The following is a 19,749-nucleotide window of genomic DNA, read 5'->3' on the forward strand; positions in this document are numbered from 1 at the left end:
GCATAGAGGTGGATTTAAGAGAGGGTAGTGGAACCCCTAATCGCCAATCTCTGATCAGATCGGATCAGTGGATGGGAGGCAACCAAATCAGAGGACTTATATATCTATATCTATATATATATATATATATATATATATATATATATATATATATATATATATATATATATAGGCGAATAGGCAGTGCGATCGGCGATAACACAATCAACGACATATGTGCGGGAACACCGATGTGATCGGCCGACGCTAATATCGGCGATCGGTGGTCGACGATTCCCCGATTACAGGACCTTTGGGACAAGAGATACGTCGATTGCGACCTCAGCGCAGACCCGATATTGAAAATATGCCCGATTTTATGTTTTTTGAAGTCCGAGTGAATAGTTTTGGACCAAATTTTCAGTGTTTTTTGGGATTTTGAGGTCTTATTGCCTCAATGATAAAAAGACCATTTTGAGAGGCAGTTTCACCCACTGATCCTTCCACCCTACCAGCCTCTATAATGAAGCAGACAAGCTCTGATTTGAATGGGATTCTGTCCAAAGAGTCCATTATAAAGCCACGATGATTGGAAATATGGGAGGAGGCATTTTTGTGGCAGCACGCTATTTCATTTGGCAGGAGGCCAAGAGTGCTATTTTTTTGTGTTTAGACATTTTATATGACTCCAACCCCTTTCATTGTTGCGAGACGCTTTGGTGTTGCTTACCTCTCCATATCAGGCATCCATTTCACAGGCCATATTGCAGATTGGAGGTATAAGCCTCTTTGTGGACAATTGATGATTGTAATTCTCTTTTCTTTCATGCCATTTAATAAGAAAGGTCTCCCCATTGTTGAGCTGGGCCTGGAGACGTAGTCTAAATTGGACGAACTCCTTCATTAAGCCTTGGTGTCTTCTTTTGTGCCTTTTATGTGTTTACATCTTCTTTTCTTATGTGCACATTTTTGCGTTAAGCTGCAATTTTTCATGTGATTCTTTTCTATACATATATAAGCGAAAACATCCTAGATCAAAAAAACTTGATTAACTCTACCACCTATATCAAGAAGCTATCCCTTTGACTACTATTTTGAGTAAAACATATGAAAATATTTGCATGCCTGTTTATGTTTTCCACCTAGTTGATTAAAGAATTATTTGTATTTTGGTGTTAAACCAAACTTATGTGTTGAACTTTTTGCCCATATTCTTTTCCTTAATCATATTTTAAATACTTCATCATTGTCGCAAAATATTTTGAAAGAAAATATTTTGATAAATATTTCCAAACATTTTGCTTAAACCTGTAAATGAATTTCATAAATAAAATCTCAAAATATTTCTCTAAATGATTTTATCAACCATCCTCTTGTTTTGAAATCCATGTCTTGTTTCCTTGAATTTATATATTAATGAATAAATGAGATTCATAAACATATTTTATAAAAAAACATCGATTTCCTTCCCATGTTATTTTTTTTAAACCATGTCTTGTTTTTCCATGGTTGGTAAAGTATCTTTTACTTTCCCCTTTTACTCCTGTAAAATCTTTTGATAACTATTTATCCAAATTTTATGTTCCGTGCATTTCTCCTCTTTATATCATAGATAAAACAATATTTCTCTTCTCTGTGAAATTTCATTTTACCTCATTTTACTCAGCCTTCTTTCTTTTACCACGATCTTTCACATGTAAACTCATTTCATAAACATATGACTATAAAAGTCTCATTTTGTACGAACTTTATAATATATAAACTTGCTTAGATACTTCGTAGACCTTCCCGCCATATATTCATAAAAAGCAAAACAACTTTTTTCCAAGGGTAGGTTAAAAGTCGAATAGGCAACCCCCACACTCACCAAAATCCATCGATAACCATTGGTTTAATTGTTCACACATCTCAAGGCATTTAGATTAGGGAAGTTTAATGTATGAAGTGTGAGGTGGGGTCATAAATTTAATTTGGCTTTTCAATTTTGATATGAGAATTTTAGCATGATAATAAATGTGGTTCCTATAGTTTAGAGATAGGGTTGATTTGTTATTTTAAAATTAAGTTTAAGATTTTAAATAAATAATTTTATAAAAAAATATAATTATATATATTTTATAAAATTAAATCTTATTTAAAATAAAAACTATTAAAAATAACTTAGAGACATTTCATCCTTTAGCAATGGAAAGGGTTATTGACAACCTACTCATGACACCTCAATGATGACCCCCTAGGGTCCTTACAATTCAAACCAAGACTAATGGACCTCTTTTGACACACATATTTTCGATTAATTGACCAATTTGAGACCTTTGTACAAAGACAATTTAGACTATAATACCTGGTGAATTTATAGGCTAAAATTTACCAGCAGATTCCCAAAATAAATAATTGGACAAACAAACTTTGATTACCTATATTATAGGACCCTAATAGGTCGCACATATTTCCATCAGGGCAATCGTGATATTGCATGGTGTTTCGAGGAATATTATGTCAGATAGGGATGTCAAGTTCGCTTCCAAGTTTTGGAAGGAACTGTTTGCACGTTTGGGAACAAAGTTGGCCTTCAGTACAACTTATCATCCACAAACATATGGATAGACAGAGAAGGTCAACATGATATTGGAGGACATGTTGAGGATGTATGTGATGCACCTGGAGAGGAGATGGGAGGAGTACCTTCCGTTGGTTGAGTTTGCATACAACAATTGTTATCAAGAGTCACTAAGGATGAGTCCTTTCGAGGCATTGTATGGGAAGAGTTGTAATACTCCCATCAACTGGGGTGATCCATTGAACAAGATGCTTATTGGATCATATTTGTTGGAAGATATTGAACAAGATATGAAGGTTATAAAGAAGAATATGAAGGTAGCACAGGATAGGTTGATGAGTTATGCAGACCAACACAGGGAATTTAAGGAGTTTCAGGTTGGGGAGCATGTGTATTTGCACATCAATCCCAAGAGGATATCCTTGAGCATTTGATCATGTGACAATTTTGTACCACAGTATTGCAGGCTTTTTGAGATCCTTGAGATGATTGGACCAGTGGCCTATCAACATGCACTATCTCCAACAATGTGTTGATGGTGTTGAACCCGCCAACATGTAGGGGATCTCCCCGGTAAGAATTCCTATGGTGGGTCTTACAGTAATGCCTTGACCACGATTTCACAGAGAGGCAAGAAAGATGTCTCTGTTGGTAGCAAGGGTGTGACAAATGCAACAACCCAGGGAAGGTGCATGAGAGGTTCAAACACACGGGGGTTGAGATGAGTGCGCCCCTTGGAAACCTGTGATAGCACAGAGTTAATAAGGGAACACTTGAGCAAAGATGCATCACAACATTGAAGGTAAGTTAGCTAGTAATCCAAAGTGAAGGTTAAACCAACAACACGTTTCAGAAAGATTCATACACACATACACAAAAAATTCCATACATGCATGTGTAAGCAAACAAATACATATGTCATTTAGAGTAAACTAGATAGCATAGAATACAACACAACATATGCATGAAACATGTTGGCTATGTTATATTAATAAGTGTAAGTTCTAGTCATACAATACATCCATGTCTAACCACTAGTCCTAACAACGAAACGTTACAGCCACAACCGCCTGCTCCTCCAAAGAGATATACTAGCTCTACACAGTGGAGAAGCTAAGGATCGTTACAATATTGTCCAGGCTCTCTCTAAGATAGTCCTATTAGAAGATTGGCTGACCCAAAGCCTTTACAATGAGTTATGAGGTTCTATTTATAGCAAAGGGTGGGGTGACCCTTGAAATTTCCCTTTGTGACAATTCATCTACCCTCATGGTTCTTTATCTACTCTATGACTATTACATCCAACTATCGACACTTGAACTTCCACTTGAGAATACATTACATTACAATACACATGTGCCCATGTGGGACAAAATGGCTTGAGAAAGCGATGCAAGACATCACTGGCACTTGGTATTTTGTGGTGAGACCAACTCTTTGACATGCTTGTGATAGTGAAGGTGGTGAAATGATTCCAAGCTTGGTCATCCATGATGGTGTGCATGCACTCCATTGTGACATCTTGTTGAAGAGAAATCTTGCCTTCGTTGCATCCGGGTGCATTGGTATGGCTCCTCCATCCAACTCATATGCTAGCATGCACATGGTCTTCTTGGGTGTGGTCGAACCGACAACACATTGATGCATAGTGTCCGTGCTAATATTCAAGTGTGTGCTGATGGTCATGCACATCAACTGTCAACTACATGTTCAGCTCTAATTGGACTTTCTTATTGTCTTTGCCTCAGTGAGTGTGCCAAACGGGTTAGATCTCATGCATGAGAACAATGATGTGCATACAGCTGAATTCCCTTGCATGCGATCAACAACACCACTCACCATGTCTACTCCGTGTTATCTGTTGGGATGAATCTATAACTTGTACGAGTATAGTTTCATCCATCTGTGCATGTTGTGCCCCCTGTTGTACCTATTCATGTTGCAACTCATTCTCTCATATGTTCAGCTCTTGTTCTTCCATGAGTTGTTGCTTGAGCACATGCAATTCCTTCTCTGTTTTGTTCTCTGCCTTCGCATGATCTTCATGTTGCATCGTCACCTCATAGCTTGAGTGTCCAAAGTTGCTTTCACCACAAGTAGATCTGCTTTAGCTTGCAACTTTGTTCTGCCTCTGTGTTGTCAAAACCTTCCTCTTTCACTTGTTGCATTTGGTATGCTGCCTTCAACTGTTGTTCATGGTGCTACTTGTTGTGATGTTGATGTCGTCATATATTGATGTCCTTGTACACAAACAACTTGATGTATTCATGGGTAGGCAAGTTCATAGACACTTGATCGACTGCATCCCCAAGTGTGCTATGAACGATGTCTTCGACTCTACTCTCCTGGAAACCATTGTACTTGTGCTGCTGAGAGGCATACGAAAACTTATGATACCTAGAGACATGGAAACACTCATGGAAATCAATATGTTAGTCAAAAACCAAAATGAACTTGAGAACTGACTTGCAACATACCTGTGTGACTAATCATGAAGGTTTCCAATTTCCGCCGGAAGGTTAGGAGACTGACTGCCAAGACTGTGCAAGGCACAGTCTAGGTTGTCAGGAGGCTGATTGAATGTTGGAACTGTGAAATACATAGTCCAGCCTCACTGCTGACAACTGGAATTTCACAATGCGCAATCTTAGCTGGTAATGGTTGCAGGGTCAGTGGCTCCATTGTGCAATTTTCTGGGCCAGCATTCACTATCCCTCATAATTGCGCAATGCAAGAGTGGAGGATAGTCACTAGGCAGAAATGTGCATTTATTGAGAGGAAGATAGAGCCTTCCCTTTTAGGATTGGGCAATGTTGTCTTGGTGAGGAAGAGCCTAGGCCATGGCTACTTAGACCCGCCGACGGACAACTGAAAGTGAATGTGAATGCGAATACATGGCGATACTGAGTGTAAGAATAAGTGAATGATCATGCATGCAAACAATGAATGACAAATTCAGAAAATGGAACAACATGCATGTGGGTGAGGCGAGTCACCGAATTGGCAACTATTCGTGAAAAATAGTTTCATGCATGCGACAGAAGTTAGATGTTAACAAAAATTGAAACGGTTCTGGTACAAGCTAGTATGTATCAAAACGACAGCAAGCACTCATTGAAATCAAGAAGAAAACATTCCTACGAAGCGAAACATAAAGAGCACTAGAAATGCAATACAAGACATGGAAGGTGGGCTTACCCCAAAACAGTTGAGTTGAATGTGCCAACAACTCCTAGATGCGATGTGGGATGCCAGATTTGTAAGGTTGATGTGAGGAATGAGCTCTTCAGTGTCTAGTTCATGAGTTTTGATAAAATCAAAGATGTGACGCACATGCCACAAATCTAGGAAGAGCGACACTTGGTGCGAGGCTTCCGAAATGATCCTTACATGCAACCTCCAGCGGCTAAAACTAGATCCCTGAATCAAGGGATGCCTTTTCATGTTGCCTTGGGAGAAGAAGCCCATGCATGCAAATCAGTTTTGCTCAGTCCTGGAGGAAACCGGTCAACTCAAATGTTGTGAGAAAATGCGCATTTATGGAAGGGAGTTGGGCTGGATGCCCAGGATATTTGCACAATTTATGGGAAGAGAAACTGACTGCTGCCCAGGATTGCACAATTCTTGGGCTGAGCAACCCTGCTGGGAAGAATTGCGTAATTTTCTGGATGAAACTTGACTGGCAGAATTGCACAATTCTGGAGCCTAGCAGGCTGCCAGACTGAATTGCACAATTTCTCGAGGGAAGGTTGGTTGCCCTCTAGAATTGTGCAATTTCTTGAAGGAGCTACTCAGCCTCTAGCTGGACCAAGTCCGGAGAAACAACCTATGAGGGGAATGCATCAAGCTTTGATAGATAGGCTTCCTTTCTACAAGAAAATCACTGGAGCTTGTGTACTTGACGAAGCAATACATGTTGTTGTGAAAGGTTGGTAAGGAGGCTCCAAAACAAAGCTAAGGCAAAATTTGGAGGGTGTTTGTAGCCACTACAACACTTGGTGACACACTGGTAGAACTCCAGCTCTCTGAATGGACCTTGTTCATGAAAATAAAATCTAACACCTTTGGAAGTATTGTTTAGTTCTCAATTCATCTTGGTTTCCACACTAGCTTGATTGTATGATGTAGCATCTGCCAAGCTCTTGGTCGATTGACATACATTCCAAGCTAAGGAAACATAGTTGTTTCAATTGGGTTTAAGGGGTATATTGATACACAATAAGTATAGTCATCAGAGTCTTAGTTTCATCTCTGGTGTTTTTCCATTGCCAGCAGGCCTTGACAGTACCCCGATAGAGTCACATAGGAACAAAAGCATGGCTCCGCTGCCAGGGAGCCTGGTTAGTACCCCGATGGAGTTACTTGCATCACCTCTCTGTGCAGGAAGCCTTTCTCTTCTTTCACCTTATTCATTTTTCATTTTTTCATTTTTTCATAACTGTGCATAGAACTTATTCATTTCAGAGGTGGAAGAGGGATCCCAACTTATTGAGAGTAGAAGAGGTTGTTCCTGCAGAGAAGTAGTTTATTATACCTCTGATGTGCCTGTTAAGGTTTCCCCCCTCACCTTACTCTACTTGATTGAGATAACAAGGGTTAACCCAAAAAAAACCGACTAGATTAGGTGACACTAGTTAGCATGAAAGTGTTGTGTTTTCACCAAGGTTCACTTCAAACAATACGTCTTTTCCATTGATGTATCATGGACTAAAAGTAACCAGTTCTTCACATAGAGTTAGGATGGCAGACAACCAAGCAGTGATAGTTGCACAAGGCCTCTTTGTACTTTATCCAACTTGTTTCAACAGTCATGGATGGTTTCATGTGAAACTAACCTACGAACGAAAACAAGAAAGCAAACAAAAAAGCAAATCAAAAGCAGAAGTAAATGAAAAAGCAAAGTGAGTAGGCAAATAATCAAGCAGACAAACAAACATGCAAAGCAAGAAAGCAAAAAAGCATGCAAACAAGCAAACTGAAAGCAAACACTACTCCTACTCCTAAGCTAATGGTGCATGGGCCTGATCACGTGAAGTGATACTTCCAATGCAGCCACCGACGCATTGGTTGACCCATGTTGGTGAAGGCATGGTCTGCGAGAAATATGGTTGTGCAAATCGACAGCTATGAAAGATATAACAATGAAGACAGACACACTTGGAGCTTACAAGCATCCAAAAATAAAAAATGAGTGAAAGTACATGTCATGCAGTGTGTGGACATACCATGATGTTGTGTGACATTACGTGTATATATTAAGAATACACACACTCTTGACTGTGATATGCAAGCATACGTGAGGAAGGTAGACCACCTCCGTTGCGCAAGTGTGGTTATTGAGTAAGATTCCTCCAATGCATGAGAAATGGGATCGTGTAGGTTGAGTGGAGGAAGTGAAATTTGAGTGTTAGATTGATCTTCAATGCATACAGATGAGTGATGAGTAGCCTTGCATGTTTGAATAATTTCCTAATCATAAGTGAAACCAAGCTTAGGACAGCGAGGGCTTGACATAACCATCAGCTCGGGTTGAAGTGCCTCGACAATTTGGGGGGTTTTGTCTTCATTGACAGATGGATCATCATAGACCAGTGTCTTATATGGGTTAACAAAGAGTCAATCAACATTGTGATCGGATGATTGGGTGAAGAGATCACGACAACTAAGATTAGAAAATGTAGGATGTTTGTTGACATCCTCATGATTCGATGAATCACATAGAGGAGTAGATAAGAAGCAAGCATCTTCATCCTCCTCGTTTATGGAAAAGATAGATGAAAAATAAAGTGGATGTTCAAAGAATGATCGGTCCTCTCCATTGTTAGATGATGGACTGACATTCAGTGTGTCCTGTGAATGATCGGCAATGGGTGCTTCCGTGGACGGAGATACACATGAAAAATTAGGGATGGTAGGATCACCAAGGAGGTCAGGCAAAAATGGAGGTACAAACAGATAGGGACAATCCTCTGCTTTCGGTGGACATTCAAGATCCAAGTCATGCTCTTTATGAATGTCAGTGCATGTTGGTTGTGCAACACCAACTCCGTCGATAGATCGATCCTTGATGCTAAGTACCTTACTTATTTGGAAATCTCAGGGTTTGGCCCGATATAAATAGATTTGTGTAGATTATTTATTTTGTTTTTATTGCTGGAAAATTAGTAGCTATTGGATTCCTACCCTCTCTTCTTAGCCTTTCTCCTCTCTATCTGAGCTTTTATCCCCTTGTTTGTTTCATACTCTTTTTCCATTTTTATGCTTCCTTTTATTTATTTCCATTAGTGAGGATTTTCCCCTTTTTTTATTTATTTTTAGTAATATTATGTATTCATGATGGGTTATTATTATTACCTTTTTCATTTTTATCTTTTATTTATTATTTCATTCATTTTTTTTTTAATTTCTGGAGTATTTTCATTTATTTATTTACACTTTTTTTATTTTATTGTTTATTTAGGTTTATATATTTTGATTAATTTTTATTGTATTAGTTTTATCTGTATTTATTCCTTTTATTATTTATTTTTATTTTCATATATTTTATTTAGTTTATTTATTTATTTTTATGTAGTTTTATTTAATTGTTAATTTTTTACATAGGATAATCATTTAAACAAATGAATAATATTAAATAATAAGGAATGAATAAGTTAATTAATTAATTAAATAGACTATTATTATTTATTAATTATTTAAATAGTTCAAATTAATTCCCCCCTAGTCAAAGATAGTCATTTTGTTAATTTATAATATATAAATATATTAAGTAATATACTATATAATTTTCCCTCCCTAGTCAAATATGGTCATTTTCCTCTAGCCGCTAGGTTGACCTTTCCCCTTATTTAACCTACCTTTGAGATCTTCCTCTTCATCCGGTCCTGAAGATGAACCACACTGGCTAGTTCGAAACGCGTTGACCAAATATTCTCAATGCGATTTTTTTCCGAAAAAATTTCATTAACAAGATTGATCCTCGTTCAAAAAAAGTTTAGAGTTTGGAACGGAAGAACACAAGACAGTGTCATCCAGAGGATTATCCTAGTTCAAAGATGGAGGTTGAGGTACAAAATACATGTGACGAGGTATGGGACTCACAACCAAGTCTGCGCAAAAATCAGAAGGAGCGATGTTGGGAGGATGTGATGGTTGAACATATGTGTGTGCATCCTCTCCCACATCACTTTGCGATGGTGGAGTTGTTTGATGAGGGGACGACAGATAGTCACTTGTGACAGTGACTGTGTCTATCTGTGATTGTGCAGCTCCATCACCGAAGTATGCTGAGCAGAGTTTAAGCTTGAACTTCTTCTACAGACTGGACAAGGCAGTATTTTAATCTATCCATGAGATACTAAAATTTCATCTGACTTTTCGGGGCTTCAAACATCAATAGATGTAAGCGCTCCAAAAAATCCATAGGTGATTCATGTGGGGCCTTCTATTGTTTTAACAATTTTTTTATCAAACACTTTAGGATTGAAGTGGTGGAAAACAGATCCGATTAGATCACTGAATTGCTTGAATGAGTGCATGAAGTTATGAGGTAGTGTGCCACACCAGTGTGATGGGTGGTTGCGAAGTGTGTGTGTGAACAACGAACAAACCTCTATTTCATTAAAATCTTCCATGCCTTGCTTGAGCGCATGGAAGTCATCTAAGTGCTCAGGCCAGGCCACTTCACCTTCACCAACATACGTGATTTGTGACAAGTGATCCTAGAACTACCTCTCGATGTGAAAGATATGTTCATTGGACAAACATTTCAGAGGGTGAACTATAACAAACTCCATGATATATGTGTGAAGATTCAAAACAGATGATGAAGACCTAGCTTGTCATCTAGCCCTCCTTCTAGTGCCAAAATGATGAAAGTGCTAGACCCGCCAACATCTAGGGGATCTCCCTGGTAAGAAGTCCCAATTAGACCTTAGACCATTTGGTGTAGGAGTCCCAGCAGTGGGTCGTATGGTAGTGCCTTGACCGTGATTTCACATAGAGGCAAGTAAGATGTCTCTATTGGTAGCAAGGGTATGACAGCTGCAACAAGCCAAGGAAGGTGCATGAGAGGTTCAAACACATGGGGGTTGAGATGAGTGCACCCCTTGGAAACCTGTGATAGCATGGAGTTAAGAAGGGAACAAATAAGCAAAGATGCATCACAACATGGAAGGCAAGTTAGCTAGCAATCCAAAGTGATGGTTAAACCAACAACACATTTCAAAAAGATTCATACACACATACATAGAAAATTTCATACATGCATGCGTAAGCAAAAAAATACATATATCAATTAAAGTAAACCAGATAACATAGAATACAATACAACATATGCATGAAACGTGTTGGCTCTATTATATTAATAAGTGTAAGTTCTAGTCATACAATACATCCATGTCTAACCACTAGTTTCGACAACGGAATGTTACAACCACAACTGGCTTCTCCTCCAAAGAGATATACTAGCTCTACACAGTGGAGAAGCCAAGGCTCGTTACAATACTATCCAAGCTCTCTATAAGATAGTCCTATTAGAAGCTTGGTTGACCAAAAGCCTTTACAATGAGTTATGAGGTTCTATTAATAGCAAAGGGTGGGGTGACGCTTGACATTCCCCTTTGTGAGAGTTCATCTACCCTCATGAATCTTCATCTACTCTATGACTGTTACATCCAACTATCGACACTTGAACTTCCACTTGACAAGACGTTACATTATAATGCACATGTGCCCATGTGAGACAAAACGGCTTGAGAAAGCCATGCAAGACATCACTGACACTTGGTTCGTTGTGATGAGACTAACTCTTTGACATGCTTGTGATGGTGAAGGTGGTGAAATGATGCCAAGCTTGGTCGTCCATGATTGTGTGCATGTGGTCCATGGTGACATCTTGCTGAAGCGAACTCTTGCCTCCATTGCACTTGGGTGTATTGCTATGGCTACTCCATCCAACTCGTCTGCTAGCATGCACATGGTCTTCTTGGGTGCAGTTGAACCAGCAACACACTGATGCATACTGTCTGTGTCGATCTTAAAGTGTGTGCTGGTGGTCATGCGCATCAACTGTCAACTACATGTTCAGCTCCAGTTGGAGTTGATTCTTGTCTTTGCCTCGGTGAGTGTGCCAAATGGGTTAGGTCGCATGCGTGCGCACAATGACATGCATGTTGTTGAATTCCCTTGCATACGATCAACAACACCTCTCACCATGTCTGCTCTGTGCCAGTTGCTGGGATGAATCTATAACTTGTACGGGTGCAATTTCATCCACCTGTGCATGTTGTGTCCCCTTGTTGTACCTGTTCCTGTTGCAACTCATTCTCTCATATATGTGGCTCTTGTTCTTCCTTGAGTTGTTGCTTGAGCACATGCAACTCCTTATATTTTTTGTTCTCTACCTTCGCTTGATCTTCATGCCGCGTCATCACCTCGTAGCCTGAGTCTCCAAAGTTGCTTTCACCACAAGTAGATATGCTTGAGCTTGCAACTTTGTTCCACCTCTGTGTTGTCAACAACCTTCCTCTTGTGTTCATTGCATCTGGTATGATGCCTTCAACTTTTTTTCATGGTGCTACTTGTTGCGATGTTTCTTCCATCATATCTTGATGTCCTTGTCTACGAACAGCTTGATGTCTTCATGGGTAGGCATGTTCATACACATTTGATCGACTGCATCCCCAAGTGTACTCTGAATGGTGTCTTCAACTATGATCTCCTGGAAACCATTGTACCTGTGCTTCTGAGAGGTAGATGAACACCTGTGATGCCCGGAGACATGGAAAGCAATCTATCATTCAAAAACCAAAATCAACTTGAGAACTGACTTGCAACATACCTGTGTGACTGATCATGAAGGTTGCGCAATTTCTGCTGGGAGGTCGGGAGACTGACTACCAAGACTGCACAAGGCACAATCTGGGCTGTTAGGAGGCTGACTGACTGTTGGAACTGCACAATGCACTGTCCATCTTGACTGCTGACTATTGGAATTGCGCAATGTGTAATCTCATCTAGCAATGGTTGCAGGGTCAATGACTACATCGCGCAATTTTCTAGGTCAGCAGTCATTGTCCCTCAGAATTACATAATGCAAGACTAGAGGACAATCACTGGGAAGAAATGCAAATTTCCTGAGAGGAAGATAGAGCCTTCCCTTTCAGAATTGCATAATTCTGTCTTGGTGAGGTAGAGTCCGGGCCAAGGCTGCCAAGACCTGCCGATGGGCAACTGAAAGTGAATGTGAATGTGAATGCATGGCGATACTGAGTGTAAGCATAAGTGAATGATTGCACAAGAAAACGGTGAATGAAAAATTCAGAAAACTAAACAACATGCATGTGGGTGAGGCCATTCGTTGAATCGGTGACCGTTCGTGAAAAACAGTTTCATGCATGTGACAACAGTGAGATGTTAACGAAAAATGAAATAGTGCTAGTACAAGCTAGTATGTATCAAAACAACAACAAGTGCTCACTAAAATCAAGCATACAACATTCATATGAAGTGAAACATAAAAAGCGCCAGAAATGCATCACAAGACATGGAAGGTGGGCTTACCACAAAAAAACTGAGCTGAATGTGCTGATGACTCCTAGATGCGATGTGGGATGTCAGAGTTGCAAGGTTGATGTGAGGAATGAGATTTGCAATGTCCGATTCACGAGTTTTGATAAAATCAAAGATGTGATGCGCATGCCACAAATCTAGGAAGAGAAAAACTTGGTGGGAGGTTTACGAAATGATCCTTGCATGAAACCTCCAATAGCTAAAATTAGATCCCTAAATCAAGGGATGCCTTTGCATTCTGCCTTGGGAGAAGTAGCCCATGCATGCAAATCAATTTTGATGTGTCCCCGAGGGAATTGATCAACTCAACTACACATGCAAGAGGTTGCTCAACTGCTGGGAGAAAATGAGCATTTATGGAAGGGAGTTGGGCTAGTTTCCTAGGAGATTTGTGCAATTTCTTGGCAGAGTAGCTGACTACTGCCCAGGATTGTGAAATTCCTTGGTCGAGCAGCCCTGCTGGGAAGAATTGTGAAATTTTCTAGATGAATCTTGACTGGAAAAATTGCACAATTTTAGAGCCCAGAAGGCTGCCAAACTGAATTGCGCAATTTTTGGAGGAAAGGCTAGTTTCCCTCTAGAATTACGCAATTTCTTGGAGGAGTTGCTCAGTCTACAAATGGACTAAGTCTGGAGAAACAACCTGTGAGGGGAATGCATCAAGCTCTAATAGACACATTGCCTTTCTACAAGAAAATCACTGGAGCTTATGTACTTGACGAAGCAAAACATGTTGCTGTGAAAGGTTAGTAAGGAGGCTCCAAAATGAAGCTAAGTTAAAATTTGGAGGGTGGTTGTAGCCACTACAACACAATGAAAGTCCATGAAGTTTTCCTTGTTTCATTGCTTAAAAGGTATATAAAGGATGTTGAACATGTTATTGATTGGTATGTATTGCAGGTGGAGAAAGAAGGAGAATTCCAGGCAGAACCTCAGTGCATATTGCAGTAGAAGCATCTCATGCTCCAGAACAGAGCAATTGAGCAAGTTAAAGTGAAATGTAAGCACTTTTGGCCCAAAGAAGCTACATGGGAGATGGTGGATTAGATGTGGGCTATATTGGTTGAGGCAAGTGGCAATTTTGGTACTTGTATCTATATATATATATATATATATATATATATATATATATATATATATATATATATATATATATATATATATATATCTATATATATATATATATATATATATATATATATATATATATATATATATATATATATATATATATATATAGATATATATATATATATATATATATATATATCTATATATATATATATATATATATAGTGTATGGTTTCTATTATAATTACCCCCATGAGCTAAGTTATAAAGCTTCGATAAGTGGTATGGTTATTATATCGTCATGTTTTCATGACAGGTTTTCCTTTTAAGCGGGTTATTCATTGTAAATACTACAACGAGCTAAGTTATCATGCTCCATGGGAAGTTTGTTTACTTTTAAGCGGTTTTGCTAGATATAGGAGTGGTTTAACACCAAGGATGGTGTTCCCCAAGGGCGGGGGGGGATCTGTAATAGACCTGGGTTAAAAGTTCATGTAATAAAAGTTAATAAAGGAAAAATAAGAACATGGTTAAGGGACACTTATTCCAAGATGAATTTTGGGCAAAGATATCCTAGTGGGCATCATTTGATGTGTTCATGGCTAAGGGGAAATTGGCAAAGGCAATGACTAAGGCATTAAAAACGTAAAAATGTATTTTTGTCATTTTATTTTTGAAAATAATGGAAATTAAGAGAAAATTAAGGTGAAAGGTCATAGGTTGCATGTGATGAGGAAATTGAAGGAAAAAAATGGAAAATTGAAGAAATTAGAGGCATGAATAATAAAAAGACCTTAGAGCATCAGTTTGGGGCCTTTTCTCATTTCATTTTTAGAATTAGTCTTAGAGAGGAGAAGAGAACCAAGAGGAGAAGAGGATCAAGAAAGAAAAGTAAGGAAAATCATGCAAGGAAAGGAACACAAAGATCAAGCAAGGAAAGGTTGGCTCAAGAAGCTTCAACAGGAATACTTGTAGGTAACAGATTGCAAGTATGATTTCCTAGCTAGTTTTGACATGCACAGTACGTGCATGTTGGTATTTTTTCTCTTGCTATTGGTGGCATGGTTTTTTCAAGTTTTGACAGTGGTTTTCATCCATGACTTTCCATTTCCGGATAGCCATGGTGTGATGGGATTGTTCTCGGTTTTGAGATTTGGAATTGCCAGATGGTTTCAGAATCAAGGGCAGAGGTGATCTCAGGAAAATTCCCAAAGGCCTGGGAATACTTTGACTAGTAATGGCGTGATACATGGTAAAGCCTAAGGGTGTAGACAGGAAAATTCCTCAAGTATGGTGAAGGAATCTAGAGGTATTCCAAGCTTGGTTTGGTTTTGGGATCTCGGGACTGGTTTAGGTGAGATCACGGTATGGCGAGAATGGAGGTGGTTTAACATCTGGATTCGCTTGGTTGTTTTGGATTGGTTTATCCATGGTATCCCACATTTATTCTTGGAATATGGCATGGGGGTGATTGGTTGAAAGAAAGATTTGGTTCAACCATGTCTATGGTCGGGTGGTACATGGAAGTCCTGAACTTGGTTGGCTCTTGCCTATGTTTAATGAAAGCTAAGTTCTCATGTTTTTTATTAGCAAATGTACTTGTTATTATTTGGCTTTAATGGTTGTTCTCTTATTTTTAATTATATGGTTATATGTTATTTATAAGCATGGTTATGTGAAAATTCTCATTCATAGCTCCTTTCATGTTTTTACTTGTAACTTAAATAATAATGTATGTAAGACCTAATTGATGTTAAGACAACTAATGTTAGAAGGTGGTGACCCTTCTTGTTAAGTCCCAGATGAGTTTTCAGTCCCTTATGTTCAGAATTGCATTCATGACTTGTAGTTTGTATACCTACCAAACATTTGACAGAATGTCGGTCCCGATTGGGGATGGTCAGGTCCAGTCCTCGTGTTAGTTTTTGGTTTGCAAGCATTGTCCTTGTGTGTTTTATGAATTTTAGAATTCACGTGGATTTCTTGGTAGAGGCTTAGCCCCATCCATGGAAAATAGACTTAAATCCCATAGTTTTTGGCACGACACTGGGAGGAAAAGTCCACAATCGCACTCATGTAGGTTCATGGGAGAGATTAAGACCCACAATCGAATGGATTCCTTGGCAAGAGAGTGACTGGGGGTGAAACTTAGAGAAAATTTGAGTTGTCTCAGGGGATGGACTTCTGGATGGGTTGGGTTACTCCTAGAGGGTTTGTGGCACTTAAGGGAAGTCAGTAAGGTTTGTTATGTCGATTCCATTTCCTTAAGGTCACCTAGGAGGTTGAGTCTTTTCATAGTAGCCCCTCATCTCATGTTTAGCCTGAGTAAGCTGGTGAAATTGGGTATATACGAGGGGAGGTGCCATTACAGGATGGTATCCGAGTGGGTTGCGCTCTCTTTTGGAAAAGTATGATCTTGTGAAGGTTATGGTTTACATGCATGGGGTCATGGTATACATTTGATATGATCATGCATGATAGTGTATGTTGATATGTTGATTATATGGATATGCTTATGATTATACATGCACATGCTAATGTGTATTGATCTTGCAAATGAGATAAGCCTCCCCTAAACATCAATGAGGTATGGATTTGATTTTGGTATCTATTTGGTTTATCTGACATGGTACACTTGTAGGAAAAAGATAATTGAGGATGACAAGCAAAATGTTAGACTATAACTCCCGTGACTCCCCTTATAGATCAGTTTGGTAGTAAGGCGATGAGCATTCTCCTAGTATGGTAAATAAATTGAGGATCTTGAGGGCGGAGATCAAAAGTTGTATATCAGATAATGACAGGTTTGTTGAGGCTTAGGAAAGACTTGCAAGGGCTTAGGAAAAGTTGATAGAGGTTAATGGAACGATTCTTTAGATCTTATCAAAATTGAAAAAACAGAGACAGTTGAGGATCAATCAAGATCAAGAAGAAAAGAATAATGGAGCCTACGGTAGAAGGTATCAGTCTGGATAAAGGTTAGATAGAGGGGACACAGTTAGAGGTGGTAGATCATTGGACACACCTGATAGGAGGACTGGTATGTATGGGCATCATTCTAGTTTCTCTTCCAGGAGACATCATCATAGTCATCGCTGTCATCATCCTTACAGGATGGGTGAGTACTTGCCTAAGGAGTTTAAGAAAGTAAATCCTCCTACATTTGATGGAGAGCTGAAGAAGTTAGAAGATGCAAAGGCATGAAACCTTGGGATGAAGAAATTCTTCAGATTGCATAGTTATATAGAGAAAATGAAAGCTAAGATAGCCATGTTGGCTTGTATGGGCCTGGCCCATGTTTAGAGGTGATTTAGCCAAGCAAAACTTGGTACTACTGGCCCTTTCAGCAACAGTCCGTGGAGTGCAAATTGAGGTCTCACTCGAAGTAGTATGGGAGGGTGTTATAACCAGATTTCCTCACCCTGGGGATGTCCGATGAGCTTTTGGGGTTCGTGGTTTGACCCTACGCGCACGTCGCTACGTGCACTTGCTCTCCCTTTGCAACCTGCGATGTTGCTTCTGTGCAACCCTACTCAGGGCACAACCCGTAATATCTAAGTCCCTTGATATTTAATTTGCTATTATCTGGTTACTTAACTTGTTTATGTAAGACTAAGGATTATTACAGCATATTCAGCAACCATATCAGTGCATGCGATAAATAAAACAGTATAAATGTAAAGAAGGTAATGCACAACAATACAAAAAAATAGGAATCAACTTCTCTTTATTAATCTTCAATTCTGATTACAGACTCGACACCACCCTGCACATTCAGCTGCAGGGGTCTGTGCACTCAGCTGCGGACTCTACTAGGCCTCTGCGCACTCAGCTGCAGAGCCTCTTCCTACTACTACGATCCAATACACTTAGACTCCTACTCTAGACTCAAACCATTCATATTCTTTTCTCTTCTTCCTTCACTCCCTTTACAACTTACAGCCTCGCTCTATTTATACAATCCCATGGTTCACGGACCATGGGTAGGTCGACATGACTTTACATTACATTACTTTTGGGTAGACAACCCTATGACTTAACCTATACTTCGCGCTCTGTGCTTGCAATTCGCGGAGTCTTACAAAACCTTTGACTAAAACTTGGGCTTTGAGCCCCAAAAAATGTTGTGGGGGGATTCCATGCCCAATAGGCCCCCAACACAATCACCATGACTTGTCCCGAGTCACTCTGCTGGTGCGGTGACCTTGGCGCGGAGCCCCTCCAATTGGTCCTGTACTGCTCAGAGGTCTGCAGTGCACTGTTATGCGATTTGCTAGACCTGTTGCATTCTTGCTCCTGAATCATTCATGTCTAAATCGTTTCCTTTCCTTGGTACCGGCATCTAAGGCATGTGTTTATAGTCCTGCGCCCTTATCTGGATCTTCGTGTCGCGAAGACTGTGCGTCGGCCGATTAGTCAGAGAGCCGGCCCACCCATGTAGGGTTTCAAGCAGTTGTCATTTACTTTTCCTGGGAAGGGTTCTCCATTTAGTTTGACTAACCAGACTGCGCCTCCGTTTGTGACCTCCTTGACCACAAATGGTCCCAGCCAGTGCATCCTGAATTTTCCCAGAAATTTTTCAAACTTTCTGTCATACAGTAGTACTAAGTTGTTTACCTTGAAGGTCCGGAACTTGATATGGAAGTCGTGCCAGGCCTTTTCACATTGTTTTTGTACTTGCTGATGAAATCTAGGCAGAAATCGTTCTTCCTTGAGTTCTGCTAATTGCATGAGCCTTTCTTCCAGAGCTTCGCGGTCCATCATGCTTGTGAGTGCTACTATTTGCAGACTAGGTACGATGTATTCAATTGGCATGGCAGTTTTCGTAACATAGACCAATTGGAAGGGTGTCTGTCCCTTCAATTTCTTACATGTTGTCTTGTACACCCATAACACAACAGGTACGCACAGGTCGCAGTCGTTCTGCTGCGCGTTACATACTTTGGTCAGCACAGTCTCCAGTATTTTATTGAATGCCTCTACTGTCCCATTGGCCTGTGGGTGGTACGATGTACTTTTCTGATGATACACCTGGAACTCTTCTATGAGCATGCTGATGGTTTCATTCAAGAAATGTCTTCTGCGATCGCTCATTAAGACTTTCGGATAGCCAAATCATGCCAACATGTTTTCGAACAAAAAATTTACAGTCGTAGCAGCCGTGCAATCCTTGACCGCTGTGCTTCTGCCCATCGTGTCAGGTACTCTATCGCAGTGATGATGTAGCATGCACCCGTCATTCCCTGAGGTTTGATCCAACCCACAAATTCGATTTCCCATTTCTCAAACGGTTGCAGTGTCATTTGGGGATTTAGTGGCATCTTGTCCCTTTGTGATGGTTTTCCCGTCCTTTGACATATATCGCAGGCCTTATGGTGCGCTTTCGAATCCTGGTGCAGGGTTGGCCACCCTAACCCTGCGCAAAGAATCTTCTGTGCGGTCGCATGTCTTGCATAGTGTCCTCTTGCAGCGCCCCCATGTGCTTCCACGAGGATCTGACCTCATTTAAATTCAGGTACATATCTTCGTAATATCTCATCATTGCACATCTTGTAGAGGTGCCTCAC

Source organism: Pinus tabuliformis, chromosome 4_1 (assembly GCF_031772625.1).
Source record: "Pinus tabuliformis cultivar Carrire ecotype Pingquan chromosome 4_1, CPIR1, whole genome shotgun sequence".
NCBI lineage: Eukaryota > Viridiplantae > Streptophyta > Pinopsida > Pinales > Pinaceae > Pinus > Pinus tabuliformis.